Raw genomic sequence first — 21856 nt, 5'->3', positions numbered from 1 at the left:
GGGGATTGTAACGATACACGATAGGATGAATGTAAAGCTAATGTTCTCCCATGTAAACTATCACAATAAAACATTTAAAAAAGTAACCAATGAAAACCCTTTGGATCACCTCAGAGCAGTGTGTGGTACCATGCTGGAAGATGATGCCCAGGTTGGAAGGCACTGAAAATATGCAAAGTGGCTGCAGTAATGGACGCATGCATATCACTGATCATGAAAGTGGTGTGGAACTGGGTAACTTCATTTTGTTGTATGTGGGGTCACCATGAACAAGAGCTAATCCCACAGCATCTAGCAACACACTTAGAAGTTGTGTGGTGATTGTCAAGTTGCTTCATCTCATTGTTCAATTAATCTCACCAGCACAGTGCGTAGCAAGCATTCACATGTTAACAAATGTGAGAATGTCTGTTGTGAAGATAAAATGAGATAACACATGTACATATCCTCTGTAATACTTAAAGTGCTCTGCCAACATACAATTACTATGATTATGAGTTGTAAATATTTTATAATGCATTCTGAATCCTTGAAGATGAATTGATTATTTAATAGGTCCATGTTGGCCTGGGGGCAAGTTGCTTTCTTCTCTTATGCACATTTTCCCAGGTAGAATTTTCAGCAGTTGGGGTGAAAGAGTGATTTTTCAGAGTTCTTTTGTAGTCTGTGTGTGCTTGTGCATGTGTGTGTGCAAGCACATGTGCACACGCTTCTTTGTGCGTGTGATAGAAGTGATGTGTGGTTTTAAATGGGCCATTAATGTTAGCATAGTCACAGTGCTCAAATACATCCAAAAATTAAACCTTTCTTCTTGCTGCCTGTTTAATTTTAATTTTTTTCCAACTAAATCATTCAAGCCAAAAGGAAAGCAAGAATTTTCCACCTTGCTGCTTAATTGGCAGTTTGACATTTGGCCTCTTGCACCTTTCAGAAGTTTGACCACATTGACTAACCTTATTCACGCCAAGCTGCATTAGCGCTTTGTTAACCCTAGGCAGCGGCACAAGCAAAAAGTCTTCTTGCGGTTAAAATGTGACTTCATTTAACCGACATCTGAGCAAAGAAAATACCAAAGAAGGTCTGGACAATTTCTGTATGAACAAACAGGAAGCTAAAAGAGAGCTATGGCATGATCTAGGATAAGAGGGAAGTTCATGAGTCATAGGGTCATACAAGTCTCTCTTGTAGAATTTTTAGGCATAATAGGTATGTTGTTCTTCTTGTTCTTCTTAAGTGCTGTATAGTCAGTTACAACTCAAATGTAGACAAGTTTTAACATCAATGGAACAAGTCTGTGAAGGGATATGTGCTGTGGGTTGAGAGAATGAAGCCTGCACAATAATTGTACCACCTTTTTAATAGCTTCTCTACATGTCTGACAGCCCTATTTTCCACCGCTTTCACTAATGTCCCTTTATCATAATTTAACAAACTGTTATTTCAAGTTTAAAAGCATATGATATGCACATGACACAACCTTACTTGCCGAAAGTGAAGAGGACTTAAAATACTTGTGAAGATCAAAGACTACAGCCTTCAGAATAAATTGCACCTCAATGTAAAGAAACAAAAGTTCTCACCACTGGACCAGTAAATAACATTATGAAAGTGGTGCGAAAGGATTTAAACTGTTAAAGACTTCATTTTGCTTGGATCCTCAATCAACACTCATGAAAATAGCAGTCAAGAAATCAAACGACATATCATACTAGACAAATCTGCTGCACAAGGTCTCCAAACTATTCACGAGCAAAGATATCAGAGGACAAAGGTGTGTCTCATTTTAGTATTTCAATTGCCCCATATGCATTTGAAAGTTGGACAGTGAATAAGGAAGCCTTTAGAAGAATTCATGTATTTGAGTTATGATGTTGGTAAAGAATATCAAAGTATCATGGACTTCCTAAAGAACAAACAAATGTTTTGGAAGTACAGATTGAAGGCTCCTTGAAGCCAGTATGGCAATACTTAGCCTCTCATACTTTGGATATGTTATCAGAAGGGACTAGACCCTAGAGAAAGGATTCATGTTTGGTAAAGTGGAGGGTCAGTGAAAAACAGGAAGATCCCCAATGAGATAGATTGACATAGTGGCAACACCAATGGGTTCAAATGTATCGATTGTGAGGATAGTGCAGGACCAGGCAGTGTTTTGTTCTATTGTACATAGGTTGTTGGGACCAATTCAATGGTACCTAACAGCAACAACAATGCCAAATTTGGATTGAGAATTATTGAATATGAGTTACTTCTGGAGAATTTGCTTGGAAAATGGCTCCTTTTCATGCTTATCCATTATTACTGTTCAGAAGGACATTATTACTGTTCAGAATATTTAAGGGTTTCAAATCCATCAATGATAAACCAGGAAGGATAGGTATCCAGTACTTTCTGCTGACTTGAATTTCATTTACAATAGGCTGAATAATGCTTATAATTAGTGTTTGCTACAAAAACATCTAAGTCAACTGAACAGAGAAAGCAGTATAGTATGTCTAAAATTATCCACCACTGGGATGTGCTAATAGCTGTTTACCTGGGCCTTGTATTCTACAATCTCTTTAGCCAAATGTCCACTTTTTATATTGGACTCTATCAGTTTTTTGGAAGGCCTGTGACTATTCTACTTCTTCATTTCATTTAATTCTCTCTGAACTTTAAAACAAAAAATAAGTTTGAAAGTCATGCTTTTCACGCACAAATTAAAAGCTGAGAGGGAAATTATGTGTTTCTCTCTGGAGTCCTGGAGGAATCCTGGATTATGTGTTGGGCTGCTAACCACAAGGTCAGCATCTTAAGTCTACCAATCTCTCCTCAGGAGAATATTGGGGATTTCTGCTCCTGTAAAGATTTGCAGCCTCAGAAACACTATACACAGTCACTAGGAGTCAGAACTAACTCAATGAGGTCCTAACACCATACACAAAAGGCCAGAGTTCCCATGCTTCCTCTCTGTTCTCTCTTTATTAAGTTTCGCAGTTCCTTCCTTTATGGGAAAATGGCAGTGGTAGAGGTATGCTGTGGAGTTGATTCTGACTAAGATAGGGTTTCTTAATCTGGGCACAGTTGGCACTTGAGGCTGAATAATTACTTTTTGTTGGGGCCATCCTGTCGATTGTTGATGTTAAGTGCTGTCAAGTCACTTCTGACTCATAGTAGGATTTCTGAGGAGTAGCTGGTGAGCATGAACTGCCAACTTTTTTGTTTTAACCGACTTTGCATTAACCCACAGCTCCACACCAGGACTTATCCTGTAGATTGCAGTATGCTTAAAAGCATCCCTGCCCTCTATTCAAAGAAGTCATTGGCACCCTTTCCCACCAATGATAACAATTAAAAATGATTCCATACTTACTAAGTGTCTTGTGTGAGGATAGTTGCTGTTGCTTGTTAAGTGCTGTCAAGTAGGTTCTGACTTATATTGACCCTGCATGGGATTTCTGAGGAGAAGCTGGTGGGTTTGAACTGCTGACCTTGTGGTTTGCAGTCCAGTACTGATCCTACAGTGTCACAGGAGGAGTTGTTGTTAAGTGCCATCAAGTCAGTTCTAACCCATAGTGATCCTGCATAGGTTTTTCGAGCAGCAGCTCATAAGTTTGAACCATTGACCTTGCAGTTCAAACCAACCTTGAGGTTGAGTGCTTATCCTACAGGAACACACACCAGGAGTGTTGTTGTTGTCAAGTGCCTTCAAGTCAGTTCCAACCCATAGCGACCCTGTATAGGCTTTCTGAGGAGCAGCTGGTGAGCTTGAACCCCCTACCTTGTAGTTCAAAAGGCTTTGCAGTCTGGCGCATTAACCTGCAGCACCACACCAGGACGTCACACCAGAAGTCGTTGTTGTTGTTTTTGTTAGGTGCCATCGAGTCCGCACCGACTCATAGAGACCTTATGCACAACAGAACGAAACACTGTCCAATCCTGGGTCAACCTCACTACTGTTGCCACACTTGAGTCCATCAATGCTGCCACTTGGCCAATCCATCTTTCTGGGGGTCTTCCTCTTTCTCTCTGACCCTCCACCTTACCAAACATGATATCCTTCTCCAGTGACTGGTCCCTCCTGACAATATGTCCGAAGTATGAGAGACGAAGTTTGCCCCTCCCGGCCTCCAATGAGCACCACTACTTGTTTGTCAGTTTGTTGTACTGTGGTGGCTTGTGAGTTGCTGTGATTCTGAAAGCGATGCCACCAGTATTTTAAATACCAGCAGCGTCACCCATAGTGGACAGGTTTCAGATGAGCTTCCAGAGGAAGACAGACTAGGAAGAAGGAATGATGAGCTACTTCCAAATATTTAGTCACTGAAAACCTTATGAATAGCAGAGAATCACTAGGAGTAGGGAGGAGTAAAACTTGCTCTGTGTTGACAAGTACTTCACTAAGATAAAAGGGAGTGTTGTGCAGAGAACCTTCCCCAGGGAATTAGAGATCATTGATGAGAATTGTCTTATAAGAAGGGAATTTCAGGCATTCAGCAGCATATACTGATCATTGCGGGGGTCCTGAGGTCACTTACTGAAGGTAGCCTCTACTAGGGTTGAGGTTGTCCAGGTAGTCATTAACTAATTCATCATGGTTATATAATTGGAAGCTGTAATAAACCAATCACAAATGTTTGGCCCAAATCAGTAGCAGTTTCAGGTGTAAAATCTTTTATTCATTGGACTTCTGGGCCAGCACACTCCCTTAAGATTCCAGAATGACTCTCAGTGAGGCAGAAGGATGCTGTCCATTCCTCAAATGATGACTTTTCAAGCTCTAACTATACTGCTGTAAAATCTGGCTCCTTCAAAGTCAGGATCTGTATGTGTAGACTCACACAATTTACAGTCCTCACCAGCAGGTGATGTCATCAGCCACAGTGTATATTCCACACCTCATTTTCCCATGCCGGGATTTACACTTTCTTACAGAATGTTGAGTTGGCAAAAGTGTCAAAAGTGAGCAACAAAGACCCAAGGCAGGCACAAACTATTCTTTCAGAGAAAAGCAGTATTCCTGTGTGGTTTGTGAGCAGCCAAAATGTGAACGCTTCAGCACATTTTGTGCAGTGTAAAATCATTTATCGCAGTAGGAGTGAAGGCTGTTTTAAATGGAATGAGAAAAAAATCACTGCTGCAATAAGGAAGCTGGATAATGAGCACTAGCATGTGTTAGAGTCCTTTCTGGGATCTGGCAGACCCAGGCCACTGTTTTAAACTCAATATTAAGTCTACCCATTGGCTTGGATGACTTCAGTTGCAACAAACAAACATGAGGTTTGAATATAATCCTGAGTTTAGGAACTCTTGTGAAGCTAATAGTCTCTCTTCTTCCTTGAAGAAACGGTCTCGTACTAAAAATGAAAAAGAGGAAACATGGTGATGCAGTGGTTAAAACACTTGTCTGCTAAACAAAAGGTTGGTTGTTTGAACCCGCTGACTGTTTCACTGGAAAAGATGTGACAATCTGCTTCCATAAAGATTCACAGTCTTGGAAACTCTATGGAGGGTAGTTCTACTGTATCTTGTTATATTATGATGTTATGTTATGTTATGTTATGTTATGTTATGTTATGTTATGTTATGTTATGTTATGTTATGTTATGTTATGTTATGCTATGTTATGCTATGTTATGTGTTGGAATCAACTGATTGGTAGTCAGTAGAAAATGTAAAAGACCTTACCCTGAAATGTTAAAGAGACTTAAATTTATATATCCAGCCAATTATTTATTTTATTGAATGTTTATAATCCATTCATTCATTTGGCCTTTTGAAATTCTCAGGTCTATCAAATTTTTATTACAAATCCCCTGAAACCAATCCATATTCTATTATTGCAAATAGAATTGACAATGTTGTGTGATTTGTCCTAGATTTTCAGAGGTTATTATTTTCTAACATATCTTTAATTTTTCTTATGTTCAACTTAAGAAATATACCACTTATACTAATATTGAAACAAAATTTGATTTATTTTTCCTCACTATAAAGAAAGCTAGTAGAATCCCAAAATAAAGGTTTAATGGCATTTAAAACTCTGAAGTAATTATTTCATTCTTTTGGCAAGGTGATCTGCCTGTGTAAAAAAGTAAATAAATAAAAGATAAACTCTTGGTGTGATCTCTTTTGAAAATCTATGACATTGGGATTAATGCCTACACAAGTGAGTTGGAACACATTTTTTCTTGGCCATGTGAGCTGCACATTAATCATGTAGGGTAGAGTTTATGCAAGACCAAAGCATGAGGCCAACACTACTTACCAGGAAAGAGGTCCATCATAGAAGATGTAACATTATGTGCTACTGAATTTTTTAAAAAAGCATTCTGTCTGACAGGAAATGGGCATTGGAAATTTGCAAAGGATGGCAGTCAAACAGTCCAGGCTGCCTGGGCCCAGTGGGAAGTGAGCCAAAGCTAGCAGCCAGACCATCCTGGTGGTGCCCTGCTTCTGGCCTATTCCCTTTCTAAGCAAGCTGTGTCAGAGCTTTATTGAATAAAAATAGGAGATTCGTTTTCTAAGACCTTCTCTCAAAATTTAAATAAGCCACATTTTTAGGATAAGCTTTCTTTTAAAATGTAGTAAACTGCATTGAATTTTAACTGGTTTGAGAGAAATTTAGTCTCATTCTGAATTTTACCATTAAAGTATTACTAAAAATCAAGTTTTGCAAACCTCTGAATAACTCTACTCTGTACCCTGAAATGCTGTCTGTTGCCTAAGCACATCTTCTATTTTTACTCACTGCTATGTCTTCGATAAGCCATTCTTTCCATTAGTAACCTCAACTACCTGAAGAATTCTGTCAGGACTAATATGAAGCATCACCTCTATTAGGAATTCATATCTATCTTCACAGACTCTTTTCTCTCCCCCCACCGCCCCCCATCTGCATCATTGTTGCTGTTGGGGTCTGACTCTTTAAAAACTCTGTATAGTGTTTCCAAGGATCAGCTGGTGGGTTTGAACCACGGACCTTGCAGTTAGAGATCCAGTCCTTATCCTATATTCAATTATACATATCTCTGCTGCAAAGCTTCCCATTTGTGTTGTTGTTGTTGTTAAGGGTCATTGAATCAGTTCCAACTCATAGCGACCCTATATAGGAGCATCTGGGATTTTGAACTGCCAAACCTTGAGAGCTTATCCTACAATGCCACACCAGGACTCCTGTGCTGCCCTTATTTGTGTGCATTTTTGCCTCCACCCTTGGTCTATAAGTTGTTCTAGGGTGAGACTGTCTTACCTGTAAGTCTGTAGGGCCAGGCATACAGCCAATGTTTTACACATTTGTAATAAATGGTTGGATGCATGAGTAATGAGAACTACCACTTTCTATATGAAGTTGACAAGGACTTTAGGTTGGTTTGTAGGATTCTTCCCTAGAAGAACTGGTGACAATGGGATATAGTTGCCATCTTTTTCTTGTGGGAAATGGCGCATATTAAGTTGAAGGAGCTCAACAAGGTAGAAAATGTAAAATCTTCAAGTAGGACCCTGTTTCCTCACCCCTTCAATTAGATTTCAGCACCTTTATTTTTATAAAAGTTTTCAAAAGCTATTATTTTTGTTAATCTTCCAGGAAAACTATAAATCTAGCACCATTCTATATTGGAAAAATTATCATATAATTATAGAACCAAGGTAAATTCCTTTAGAAAATCATCAAATATCTGAAGATATTGTAGAGACAATCACTGGATGTTGGGTTTCTTGGTATAGGCAAATTATAAGAATTGTTCTTTGAAACTCACTATTGTTCTGACTACTTTGTAGATGTTATAGAAATAGTCCTAACTAAGTTGTAGTGTTTTCTTTTTAAGGCTAGATGATTTGTATCAGATGTGCTTTTGGCTTGAGTTTTTCTTGAAAACACGGTATATCACAAGAGCAATCTGTTTTTTCTTCTGGTTGGCTTAGAATCCCTAGATAGTGTTTCAGACTTATCGTTTACACTTTAGTATTGGGCTCACTCCTGACCTAACTTTATGTTTCTTTCCTTTGATTTCTTTCTGTCTTTTACCTACTTTCAGTAGATGTTTTACTACTATTTATAATATTTTACAGACTATCATAAATATTTTTTCAAAAGTTTTAAGTAGTAGAAGTGAAATATTTATATAAAAGCAGAAACAAACAAAACAATTTAATAGCTATAACGATATATTGCTTGACCAATCATAAAGGTGCCATCAGTAATAACAAAAATGCTAAACTGATCATTACTGGTGAAACATCATCCTTGCTAATAAATAAATTAAAGAACATAGTAAAAGATAGAAGACTCGGACTTCTTTGGTCTGATTTGGACTTAGAAGATTTGAACAGCACCAAATATGATAAGAAAGCACTGAACCAAACATCAAAAATATCTGTGTTGGAAAGCTTGGCTCTGCCTCTTATTCGCTTCCTGAATTTCTGTTTTCTCATACACAAAATAGAGAAAGAATGTTTGCCTATCTCACAGAGCTGATGGAGAAAAGAAAACATGTATGAATTTTCTGCAAAAAATATACTACTGTACTGATGTAGAAATACCACACCCATATGATTATTTGGGATTTACAGTGAACTTTTTCAATTGATCACTTCATTTTTTTTTTTTTTTTTTTTTTTTTTCTCATAGCATGGTCACATATTAGAAAAGTCTCCACCTTAGTATAGTTGGCTAATCTTGCTACTGAAATTGGTGAGTTCCTTCTCCATGGAGCATATGAGATACAAAGGGCTGCCAAGAGCTACCACCCTGTGCACAGAAGGCTATTCTGTACAGCAGCAGTCTTGGGAATGGGCCACATGTCCACAGGAGCAGCCAGAAAGGAGGAAAGGGGAGATGAGGCCAAAAATCAAGCCAGGCATATTACATCAGTCCTTCAGAACTGAGGTCATTTTCCATACATCCTCTGTTTCCACTAAATTCAACATCTCTGAAATGTTGAACACATAAAACTGAACCCATTTGATGGGCCATCCAGTCCAGAACAATGACCCATGACATCCTGGCCCTGTCATTTGGAGCTGGAATTATTGGGAGATAAAAATCAAACCCAGGATTGAGGTTACGGTTTTTCTTCCAAAGCTATGAGCTTCTTATTCTCAGAGACCCATTCTCTGGAAAGATTACTTCAGTATATTTTAAAGGCAGAATGGTATGATGGTTCAGAGAGAAGGCTCTGAAGACAGATTATCTGGGTTAATCAAGCCAGCAATGTGGTTTTGGGCATAAGTTTGTTCATTGATCAGATGGGATAATATTAGTCCCTACTTCAGAGTGGTTGCAAATATTTAATCTTTGAAAGGCATTTAAAATAGATACAACATATAGTGAGCATTCTATGCTTTTAAACTATTCATACAATCTATGCTCACATATTTAAGCCCTGACATGAGATTAATATGTTGTTATTGTTGTTAGGTGCCATCAAGTTGATTCCGACCCATAGCGACCCTATATAGGGTTTTCTAGGAGCAGCTGTTGAGCTTGAACTGCTGACCTTGCTGTTCAAATGGCTTTGCAGTCTGGCACATTAATACACAGCACCACATCATATAGTGACTTTCAAATTCTGTAACATGGTCAGCTGCCGATGATTCTCCAAGCTAATTTGCAAACCTCTGGTTAACTCTACTTTATACCCTCAAATACTCTCTATTGCCCAAGCACATCTATTCATATTCACTGCTATGCCTTCAATAAGGTATTCTTTGCACTAGTAATCTTAACTACCTGAGGAAATTCTGGCAGGAAAATATCACAAAAAATCCTGTATATAACATTTCCTAATTTGCTCTTTTGCACTGCTCTGCCTTTACATTTTCTGTCCCCTTTGCTTAAAATGTCTTCACTGATTTTTACTCTGTGGTTTATCTTCAAGTTTCAATTCCAAGGCCATCTGTCCAGATGAGGTAGGTGTTCATTCTTTGCTGTCTGAAATTCTCTATCTTAAAAAAGAAAGAAAGAAAGAAAGAATCCCATCCATCAAAAAGTCTTCCATACCACTCTGTATGTTAGCATGCTAAATGAAGAGTTATCCTCTGACAAACAGTATCAGTTGGATTTCAGTTACCTCAACCACTTAATACTTGCTTCTTGCTTAAAAACAAGTCTATCTCTCACCTGAATTGTGAGTTCCTTGAAGGCACAGACTAAGTTAATTTATTTAGATATCGCCCACAGGAGAACCTACGAGAGTTGCGTTGCTTGCCATCTAATTGACTCATGTCAACCGTATGTGTGCAAACTAGAACTGCTCTGTAGGATTTTCAGGACAGTGTCTTTTCATAAGGAGATGGTCAGGCCTTTATTCTAAAGTATACCTACAATCTTTTGAACCATCAACCTTTGGCTAGTAGTTGAGTGCTTAACCATTTGCACCACCTAGGATTAGAGTTTACGTATTGTGAGTAAAATTATGAATGAACAAATAAATTAATTGTATTGGAGTACTGGCTTTGTGTTTCATTCTGTTGTACATAGGGTTGCTATGGGTAGGAAACCACTTGTTGGTACCTAACAACAACAATTGCCTGTGTGCACAAGCACCTGAAGGAGCTACCAACTGAGTCTGATTTCAGAGATACCAGGGAAACGTCAGTTTTCTCAAATGCTCTTCCTCCAGTGTTCTAATTTCTTATAACTTCACTCATTCATTTATTAATTCATGAGCTCCACACTATTATTTGTCCTAGGATTATAAAACATTATCAAGCATGGATCCTACTCAACAAAAGCTTTCTTCTGTGTTGTATGTATTCAGCCCTATTGAGTTTAGACAGTGATGACACAGAAGGTCTTATTCTAAATGTTCATTTTTGCCTTCATTGTAGTCCTGGTGTAGCACTGTGGGATAAAGGACTGGATCACAAGGTCAGCGGTTCAAACTCACCAGCTGCTCCTTGGAAACCCTACGCTGGATCATTGTGAGTTGGAACCGACTCGATGGCACTTAACGGCATATAACATTAATGAAGAATATCAAATACAACTTGCATGGAGGACTAAGGAATGAGTAGGAAAGTTTTCAGACATCTGAGGAGGGTTGGAGAAGTGATGAGCACCATGAAGAAAGAAAGAAAACAAAGTTGGAAATGGCCAAGTCAGAATGAGTCTGCCCAAAACACAGCTTCCAAAGGGCTAACCTAAGGGAGAGATTTATTCAACATTGGACTCCATGTCAAGGAAATCTGAAAATTAGGGTGCTCTAAAATAAAGTCCATCTTGTAGTTAAATAGACCTGGGTTTTAATCTCATTTCTCCACATAGTAGCTACAAAATCATGGACAAATATGCATCTGTACAATGAAGTCGTCCTTGCAGTGTTTTTCTATTGATTAAATGAAATATAATATTAAATAATCAAATACATAGTATATGTAGCCTTTACTCTTACTTACCGGTATTTGGATTCACTCCTAATTGATAAGGCTCTGTAGGCATCACAATATCAACTGACATTTTTCAGAAATCTGTTCGAATACAACCTAGAGGAGCAGCAGCTGCAAGTGAGGTAGAGACACTCTACATATGTGACTCTAGGCACGGGATAAGCTTAGGTCTACCACCACTAAAGTCGGCTGTGTCAAGTCAGCCCCTGTTATGAAAGCCCTTTCTGAAAGCAGAACCCAGAGGATGCTTGGATGGATTCCCTCCAAGATCAGCTCAGCCTAACAAATGGACCTCTGCAATCTCTGACCTTGGAAACTCCAGGCACAGGGAGTGATAGTCAGACAGTACTGGCCCCTTGCCTCCAGTTCTTACCATTTGGCAGCCAGAAGCTAGTCCCACTGCTCCCCAAGAGTCCGTGCTAACACTGTGGCAGGCATGCTGGGTAGGAGGTAAGAATGAAGCTGTGCTTCCTTTAAACATGCAACTTTTAAAGTCGCTAATGAAGTCGTTTGGCATGAAAGAGAGTCAAGGGCAACTGGATATGTGGAATTTCCAATTACAAAATGTCCCATTCAGAGTTGCATGCCCTGTTGCACAACAAGGGAACAAGGGAGACTTTTGATGGCATTAAAAGGCCTTGAGCTCAAAACAAAGGAACACAACTTTCTCTGCTTTGTCTTCTGAGCTTTAAGGCCTGTCCTGTGTGATGGTAGGTTATGAAAACAAGTGACAACTTATCCCACACTGCCTTGGCAGAAGGCTCATTCTGGACACAAACCTGGAGGCAACACACTCTGGGCTGGGTTTCCTCAAAGACTCAAGCATACATTTAGTTTGGACAGTGATCTAGATTAAAGACTCAGTTGTCCAATAAAAAATATAAATTTTCTGAGACTCAACTCCCTTCCTCATTCTGATAATGAAGTTATTAAAAAGTTCCTAATTATTTTTGCAAAACTTCTATTCCATTTTCATTGCCACCATTTGTCAGTTCACTCCATAGGCTGTGAAGTAACCTGAGATGTTCAATCACTGAGATTATGCCTGGTGACATTTCAGAACAGTCCTGGATCACAATGTCCTCCTGAACTGAATGAGCTCTAACAGGTGACTCTATTAAACTTGATAAGCAAAAGTATCTTAAATATGTGTTTTATGATTTATTCTTCTGAGCAAACTTACCTGAATGAGGAAACCTAAACCCACAGAAATTGACTGAGGCCCAGTAACAGTAAGTGACACTCAGTGAATTTTCATCCATTGGACCCCATTGTGCACTACTGGGTCAGCTCCTATCAAAGATGTTTGCCCACACAGTGCTCTTTCCATAAGAATCCTCATCCTCTAATGATCATAATGTATGGATGGGGATCACAGAGGATATTACTTGAGTCCCATGTTGTTGTTGTTGTTGTTGTTGTTGTTGTTATGTGCCGTGGAGTAGGTTCCTACTCATAGCAACCCTGTACAGGGTTTCCGAGGCTGTAAATCTTTACGGGAGCAGAAAATCTCATCTTTCTCCCGCGGAACAGCTGGCAGTTTCTAACTGCTGACCATGAGGTTTGCAGCCCAATTCGTAACATAGAGTACCTCAAAATATCTGAGCACAGAACTATTGAAAAAAAATGATTTCAAAGATAATTCTATTATTACACTAAAGTATATACATATGAACCAGTATCTGAAATTTGTTAATTTCTCCAAGCACCAATTGTTCAATGTCCTATTTCTGATTTAGGAATTTCAGCACAGTGAATGTGTGCCTTCAGAGAGGATAATTGTAGGCAGCACAGTGTATATTTTTGATGTATGAAAACATTTAACTTTCAGGAACACAATATCCCTGTGGAAAGAGAAAAGGTAATTACTTAAATGTCAATTTACAACGGGAGAAATGAATTCGCCGAAGAAACATTCACAATGGATAGCTTGTGTTCCTGGTGTACGAATTCAGTCAGAGACATGAAATTTTAAAGTATCTGCATCCACAGGACTGATGCCAGCTCCTTTCTCCTGCACATCCTCTGTGGATTAATCATCAGGCCCCCGGTAACCGCAATGTGACTACTATGTGAGGCGCCTTCTTCCCTGAAACAATGAAGTTCTGTACGATTGTCTTTGGGAGGCATTTACAGCTCGAGGACATGGCTCTGTTTCATTGAAAGTACTCAGCACTGGCTTTTGGGGATGTGGCTGGATTGGGCAATAACAGATGTTCCAGTGGGACACTGAGACATTCTTACTGCAGGGCACTCAGCAGGGACACATTTTGAAAGGTGATGAAGGCAATTGTGTGTCTCATAAAGCCCAAGGGTAAGTGTGTTGATCCATTACTCTGCCACAGCCATGAGTGTCATGATCTCAGAGCCCTTAGTGGGTCTTCCCCACATAGCATCGGCATGAGGAGAAGAATTACAATTGTTGGAACCTCTTCTCTTTGCTCAATGACTGATGAGATTAAATGATTTCTAGTCATGCAGCTGGGTAGAGATCTGGAATATGGTAGCTCTGCCTAAGGGGTCACTGAGGAGTGTACACAGCAGTATTGTCATTCCCAAAAAGAGGTGGCAGCTGCCTTGCACAGTAGGCTTATTCTCCCCATTCTCTGAATTTCAGGGCAGCAACCAACAGAACTTCAAACAATAAACACCTGGCTGTGGACTCTATTCAAACATGGATATTCCAGTACAGTTTGGCTTGACTGAACAGGTTTCTGATCTTAGCACATGAATTGAAGAATCCAAAGACTTCCACCCCAACGCACTATGCCCAGGTACCCATCAGAATGACTGTCTTGATGCTTTTGTGTCCAGCAGAGAATCTCCTGTCAAGCAGGGAAGTATAAAGTAACCCAAGGAACTTGAGTTAATTGTTGTTGTTTTTAAATGTCATCAAGTTGGCACCCACCCATAGCGACCCTGTATAGGGTTTCCGGGGAGCAACGGATGAGCTTGAACCACCAATCTTGTAGTTCAAATGACTTTGTGGTCTGGCATATTATCACACAGTGCCACACCAGGACTCCTCTTTGGAATATTCAAATGGAGGGTAAGTGAGACTCTGAGTGTCCTATGGACAGGATACCATTTCCTCTTGTCTAACTGGGCCTCTCTGCTTAGGAGGTAACTCATCACCATTCTGACCCTATCTCAGAACTAAAAGCAGGACAAGCGGGAGATGAAGAAGGGCAGGAATCTTGATTAGGTTTATAACAAGAATTTTTCTTACACCCTGTTTCCTGAATTTCTGGAGTGATGTTGGGGTGATGACAGTAAGTAGGGAACTTATCAGTAGCCCAGAAAAATAACATAAGATTTGGAATCAAATAAATTGGTCTTTGTTCTGGCTCTCTACCTACAAGTTGTTTGACTCTGAATGGGCTATTTACCACAAGTGGGCCCCAGTTTTCCTATTCAAAATTGGAGAATTATACCAAACCAGCCCTGGTCCTCTGAGCATAGTAGATAATTGTTGTTTTACTTGTCATTGAGCTAATTCAATTTATAGCTACTCCTTAAATTGTCAAATAGAACTCTGTTCCATAGGGGTTTTGAGGCTTTGACTTTTCAGTAACATAGCACCAGGTTTGTCTTCCAAGGTGCTTCTGGGTAGAGTCCAATTGCCAACATTTCAGCTAGTAGCTGAAGCACTTAACTATTTGCTTAACCCAGAGACATCACAGTAGATAATTGGCGTTGGTGTTGGTTATGTGCCATGGAGTCATTTCCAACTCATAGAGACTCTGTACAGGGTTTCTGAGGTTGTAAATCTTTTTGGGAGCAGAAAGCCACATCTTTCTCCCTCAGGACAGCTCAGGTAGTTTCAAACTGCTGACCTTGAGGTTAGTAGCCCAATTCATAACCATTATGCTACCAGAATATTAATTAATTAATGAGTAATGCAATGACTACCTCCCACCTCAAAGTTTGCTGTGGGCTTAATTGTGATGTTATGTGTGACAGTTGCCTTGTAAGTGGCAAGCAAGCACAATTTAGAAAGCATGGTAAAAACAGTCACTTCACTGAACAGCCCTGAGAAGGATAGCACACAATGTGAGGCATGTTACTAATTATGGCCCAAAGCAGGTGTTCTGTCAAGAAATTTTTGTGGGGAAAGAATAGTCAGGAAATTTTTACCTAATTTAATTTAAATAAATTTCTTTCCTAAAGGACTTCTCAAGGAGTACTGTAAATTTCTGAAAGCTGCAAAATACATGTTTTTAGAAGAAAAAATCATCTAATCACTGAACACATTTTTACAAGGTTTTCACAAGGTATCAATAGATTAAATAAATACAGTTGGTAAAATACCATTTTAAATATATTCATGGGATGAAGGCAATTTCTTGGAATGCCCAGTCAGAAATAAGGTCTTTGGTTTCAGGGGATGAACATACTTTTTCTAGAACTTTGGCAGCTGTTTCCACAAGGCTGCTCCCACTCAGGTCACCTTAGGTAACCCACATGTTATCTTTTAGGTTCATTTGAATTTAATTTATAAAATGAAGAGAAATATTAATAAAAAGGGCACATTAGTCAGCTCTTACCATGCCAGTATCTAGAGTGTCCATTGTGGTGGCAGATTAGCCACACACAATTTAAACTCCTGACAGATGCCAAACCCACAGAAATTAAAATTAAGAATCTGGGTGCAGCCTCCAGACAACTTAGTTGAGGTAAATGAGTCTTATTGTTTTCAAATGGGCCTAAGACATTGGGAAGTCACCAAAAGATCTTACAAGAGTAATGAGTATGTTTCACAGGGAACAGAAGATGAAGATAGAAAACATGCTAGTGGGGACTTTCTTTTTCAAAACACATGAGACTTCTAGATAATCTGATGGTACTCAGAACCAGTAGCTGGTAACAGATCTTCTTGCTTATCTTCATTTGTATAATCAGATATTTGAAATTAGTTCTTGACAGATTTTTGGAGCCTCTCAGGGAGTGGGGGTGATAAATAATATCTGATATTGATGTTTTCTTGGCATCTTAGAAAAAGAAGCCTTTTTAGTTGGAGTGATAAGCTGGTTTTCTGGGGACTGGAGAGTGTTAGAAAATTGTACTCTAACTCAGAGGCACTTTGCTAGAATGCTGAGATAACTCAGTGACAAGCTCAAGGAAGCCCTTTCCTTAGGAGTTGATGACACAAGTTTTGCCTTAGATCAGCAATCCTGAGCTGACCACTAGGATCCTATCATTCCACAGGTTACCTTTCTACATTCTCAACTCCAAGGTCATCTCTAGAATTTCCTTGCTAAGAAGCAAACAGTATAAAGCAAGAATAATACCCTAGGGGAAATACTTATGCTCCTTTTTTATTATTATTATTGTGAATTATGTGATAGTTTACATGGGAGAACATAAGCTTTACATTCATCCTATCGTATATTGTTTCATTGCCATGATTACAATCCCCTCCGTGCATTATCAACCAACCAAAGGGTATACCCTGCAAGCCTGCCCCTCTGTCGTCAGCACACAACCCCTCTCCTTCTCTGAGTCTTGAATACCCAACTGCTCCATCTCTCCACGTCATCATCTCTGCCTCCAACTGTGTAGGGTCCCGCTCTCTGCTCTTCTCCCTTGATGGTCCCAGGGGCCTCCACTTTTGGACTGCAAAGTTAATCACTCCCCTCCTTTTGCTACAAAACATCTACATTTATATTTCCAACCCTCACAGTCAGTGCTCAGCAATTATTCACTATTGTACCACGAGAGTCCTATCTCCTTTCATCAGCCCTGCCCAGACAGATTGGATATTGCTCAGTGGAGATTCTACCTTCCTCCACACCCTTTGGATCTAGGCTCCCTCTTGAAAGCTTGTAAGCCAGTCACTTCTTGCCTTTGTAGCCCATCCTCCATTTTGAGTAGCCAATGTCCAAGTGCTCATGTCTGTCTACTCTGCGTACCCAGGGGGTGGGAATGATCCTCAGTGTAAAGATTTGTTCCCTCTTTTGAGCTACTGCATCCATAGGTGTAGGTCAAGTTCATCAAATTGTATCAGATTACTCTTTTCCCTCTTCTTTCTTCTTCTCATTGAGTTCGGATCATCCATCCATTGAAGCCAGATTGAGTGGGTATTATCTGCAAGTGTGGGTGTTCTGGTGCATGTCCTCTCACTTCTTATCATTATGCTCCTTTTAAAGGCTTTCCAGGAAGTTTTAAAATGTTGGTTGCTTGAAAAAGAACTTTAATTTATCCTCTGAAATATACATTCATCTTCTTTGCCTTGTGATCAGACCTGTTCAGTCCCATAATAAGTCCACAGTCTGCTGTGGGAGATGAACAGTAAATAATTACAGTCTATTGTGGCAAATTATTCCATAGAAAATGGCACAGGGCATTATTCTATTGGAGTTCTGGGTAAGGGTTCTGAATTTAGGCTTAGGGGAGACTTTGCTTGATAAGACATTGCTCATCTAAGGTTTGAAAGTTAGATAAAGTTTCCCAGTTGAAGGAATAGGTTAAGAAAAGATGTCTCCAGACAAAAGGAAGGATGAAGAAGACATGTCTTAGTCCCAATTTTTCCTATTCCCATTTGTATTAGCTTCCTATTGGTGTTGTAACAAACCATTACAAATTTTGAGATGTAAAACAGCTCAAGCTTGTTATTTTACAATTCTGGAGGTCAAAAGGCTGAAATAGAACTCATGGAGCTGCAGTTAAGGTGTCGGCAGTGTTGAGGTCCTACTGGTGGCTCTAGGGAAGAATCTGTTTCCATGTCACTTCCAGCTTCTAGAGATTGTAGATTGTAGATTCATAACCTTTACCCCTAAATCAAATCACCTCCAACTTCCGCTCCCATCATATTTTCTTCTCTCTTTTGTTTCCTTCTTATAAGGACTCCTGCAATTGTCTGACATATACCTGTGTGTTTGTGTTACTGTTAAGTGCTGGTGAGTCAGTTCTGATTTCTTTGAAAGGATTAATAAAATTTACAAACCATTGGCAAACCTAACCAAAGAAAAGAGGGAGAAGACACAAATAACTCACATTAGAAACCACACGGGCGGTGTCACAACAGAACCAAACAAAATCAGAAGGCTAATAACAGAATACTATGAAGAGTTGTACTCCTACAAATTAAAATAACTTAAAAGACTTGGATGCATTTTTAGAAAAACATGACCTACCAAAACTTAGACAGAGTGAAGTAGAAAACTTTAACAAAACTGTAACAACAGAAGAAATTGATCAGGTCATCAAAAAACTCCAAAACAAAAGGAGTCCAGGCCCAGATGGCTTCTTACTGGTGAGTTCCACCAAACATTCAGGGAAGAGCTGTTACCAATTCTACTCAAATTATTCCAGAATATAGAAGAGGACTGAAAACTTCCTAATACTTTTTATGAAGCAAACATAACCCTCATATCAAAACCAGGGAAGGACATCACTAAGAAAGAAAACTACAGACCAGTATCCCTCATAAATATAGATGCAAAAATTCTCAACAATATCCTAGCCAACAGAATCCATCCAGCACCTCATCAAAAAAATAATACATCATGACCAAGTGGGTTTCATAAAAGGGATGCAAGAATGGTTCAACATTACAAAAACAATCAGTGTAATCCACTACATAAATAAGAAAAAGGAAAAGAACCACATGATCATATTGATGGATGCAGAAAAGGCATTTGACAAAATCCAACATGCATTCCTGATAAAAACACTCAACAAAGTAGGAATTGAAGGGAAATTCCTCAACATAATCAAGAGCATATATACAAAACCAACAGACGGCATCACTCTCAATGGAGAGAAACTGAAAACTTTTCCTCTGCGAATGGGAACCAGGCAAGGATGCTCTTTGTCACCACTCCTTTTCAATATTGTTTTGGAAGTATTAGCCATAGCTACACAGCATGAAAGGGAAATTAAAGGCATCAAAACTTGCAAAGAAGAAGTAAAAATCTCTCTATTTGCAGACAATATGATCCTATACATAGAAAACCCCAAAGATTCAGTAAAAAAGCTACTAGACATCATTGGGAGATTCAGCAAAGTGTAAGGGTATGAGTGCAACATGCAAAAATCAGTTGGATTCTTCTATAGTAACAATGACAGTGCTCAAAAAGACATTAGGAAAGAAATACCATTTACAATAGCCACCCAAATGATAAAATATTTAGGAATAAATGTAACCAGAGAAACAAAGGACCTATACAAAAAGAGTTACAAAACACTACTACAAGAACCAAAAGAGACTTCCAAAAGTGGGAGATCATATACCATGTTCCTGAAATAGGAAGACTCAACATCGTGAAAATGTCACTACTACCCAAAGCTATTTACACATATAATGCAAACTCAATCCAGATTCCAGCAACATTCTTCAAAGAGATGAAAAAGACAATTACTAACTTTATATGGAAAGGAAGGAGACCTAGGATAAGCAAAGCTCAAGAAGAAGAACAAGGTTGGCAGCCTCTCACGCCCCAATTTAAACATCTACTACATGGATAAAGTGGTCAAAATAGCCTGGTACTGGTACAATGAAAGATACACTGATCAATAGAACATTATCAAGAATCAAGAAATTAACCCATGCACATACAGCCAACTGATTTTTAACAAAGCGCCTATATATGTTACATGGGGAAGAGATAGTCTCTTTAACAGATGGTGCTGGCAGAACTGGAAAGCAATATGCAAAAGATTGAAAGAAGATCTTTACCTCATGCCCTGTACAAAAAGCAACTCAGCATGGATTACAGACCTAAATGTGAATCCCAAAATTATGAAAGTCATCAATGAAAAAATAGGAACAAATGTGAGGGCTTTCTTGTGGTACAATAGTGAATAATTGCCACCAGGACTGACTGTGAGGGTAGGAAATATAGAGGTAGATGTTTTTTTGACAAAAGGAGCAGTGATTGATTTTGCAGCCCAGGAATGGAGTTCACTGGGACCACCAAATGAGAAGAACCAAGAGCAGGACCCTACCCAGAGAGGCAGTGACACCAGGGATGGAGACAGAGAAGATGATGTGGACAGATGGAGTGGTTGGGGACACTGGACTGAGGGAGAAGGGTTGTGTGCTGGCAGCTGGGTAGCAGGCCTGTGTGGTGTAGGTTATCTGATGATACATGGAGAGGATTGTAATCATTGCAATGAAACTAAATACTATAAAATGAGTGTAAAGCTGATGTTCTCCAATGTAAACCTCACAATAAAAATTTTAAGGAAAAAAAAGAAAGAAAGAAAACTCTTAATTCACTACCTTGGAAACCTGCTGTAAAAGTCTTCAGGTGCCCTGTATCTAGGATAAAATTGTTTTTGAAAAAAAAAAAAAATCACAATTTTGTTCATCAGTTTTCATTGCCCCCCCCCCACTAGACTTGTTCAAGGGTTAATTAAGCCCCTGCACAACTAATTACATTAAGAGCAAGACTAAATAAAAGTTTGAGACATCAATAATTTTTTAAGTTTTTATTGTGAATTGAATGCAAGTTTACAGGTCAGATCATCAGTTTTACATTCAAACAAATCATACGCCTCGTTTCATTACAATGATTATAAGCTCCTTCATGTACCATCAGATAACAGTATTTCTCTTTATTCACTTTAGCTCTGTTTCTTTTTTTTTTTTAACAGTCAGGCATATATAATAATTTACACCATCAAAGGGCGCATTCTTCAAGTCTGTCTCCTGGTCACCAGCTCTTTGTCCCTCTCTTTCTATGAATCTGGAGTACTCAGCTACTCACTCTCTCCATGTTCCCATCTCTTCCTCCATCTCTGGTGCCTCTGCTTCGCTGGATAAGTTCTTGCATTCCGCTTGTGCTCTTCCTCTTTGATGGTCCTAGGGCCCTTTGTTTCTGGACTGTAAGATTGACTACTCCCCCGTTTTTGTTAAAAACAAAACAAAACAAAAAAAACCTTCTACCTTTACAGTTGTGCGAGTCGCAATTAGTCATGATAACAATCACTCACTATTGAATTATAAGAATCTTATCCCCATCTCTTTTAGCCAGATCCATCTACACAAGATGAAAACTATTCAGTGGGGACTCTTTCTTCCAGCCCCCCTCCCCATACTCTTAAATTAAATTCCCTCTTGAAACCTTGTAAGCAGTCACTTTGTGTCTTTATCGTTCCCTCATTTTAGGTAGCCATTGTCTGTCCCTCTAAACCTTGTGTATAGAGGGAATAGCATTGATACTTGATGTGAAGACTCTTTCCCTCTGCTGGTATTTAGAGTTACTACCTCCATGAGTATAGGTCAAGTTAATCAATTTTTAGCTATTTACCCTCATTTCCTTGATCAAAAATTGTTTTGTTTTTTTCTTCCTCTAGTCGAGTTCTGATTATCAAGTCATCGAGGGTAAGTCAACTAGGTACTATCTGAAAGCTTGGGTGTTCTTGTGTGTCTCCCCTCACTTCATATCACCTGGATGCTACACTCTCATCTCTAGCCCTCTGTGGCTATGTCCTTGTCCAAGGGCTCAGTTGTCCCCAAGTCTCACCACGCATTGGA

Source organism: Chrysochloris asiatica, unplaced genomic scaffold, assembly GCF_000296735.1.
Source record: "Chrysochloris asiatica unplaced genomic scaffold, ChrAsi1.0 scaffold00016, whole genome shotgun sequence".
In the NCBI taxonomy this organism is placed as follows: domain Eukaryota; kingdom Metazoa; phylum Chordata; class Mammalia; order Afrosoricida; family Chrysochloridae; genus Chrysochloris; species Chrysochloris asiatica.
Note: the sequence above shows the minus strand (reverse complement) of the source record.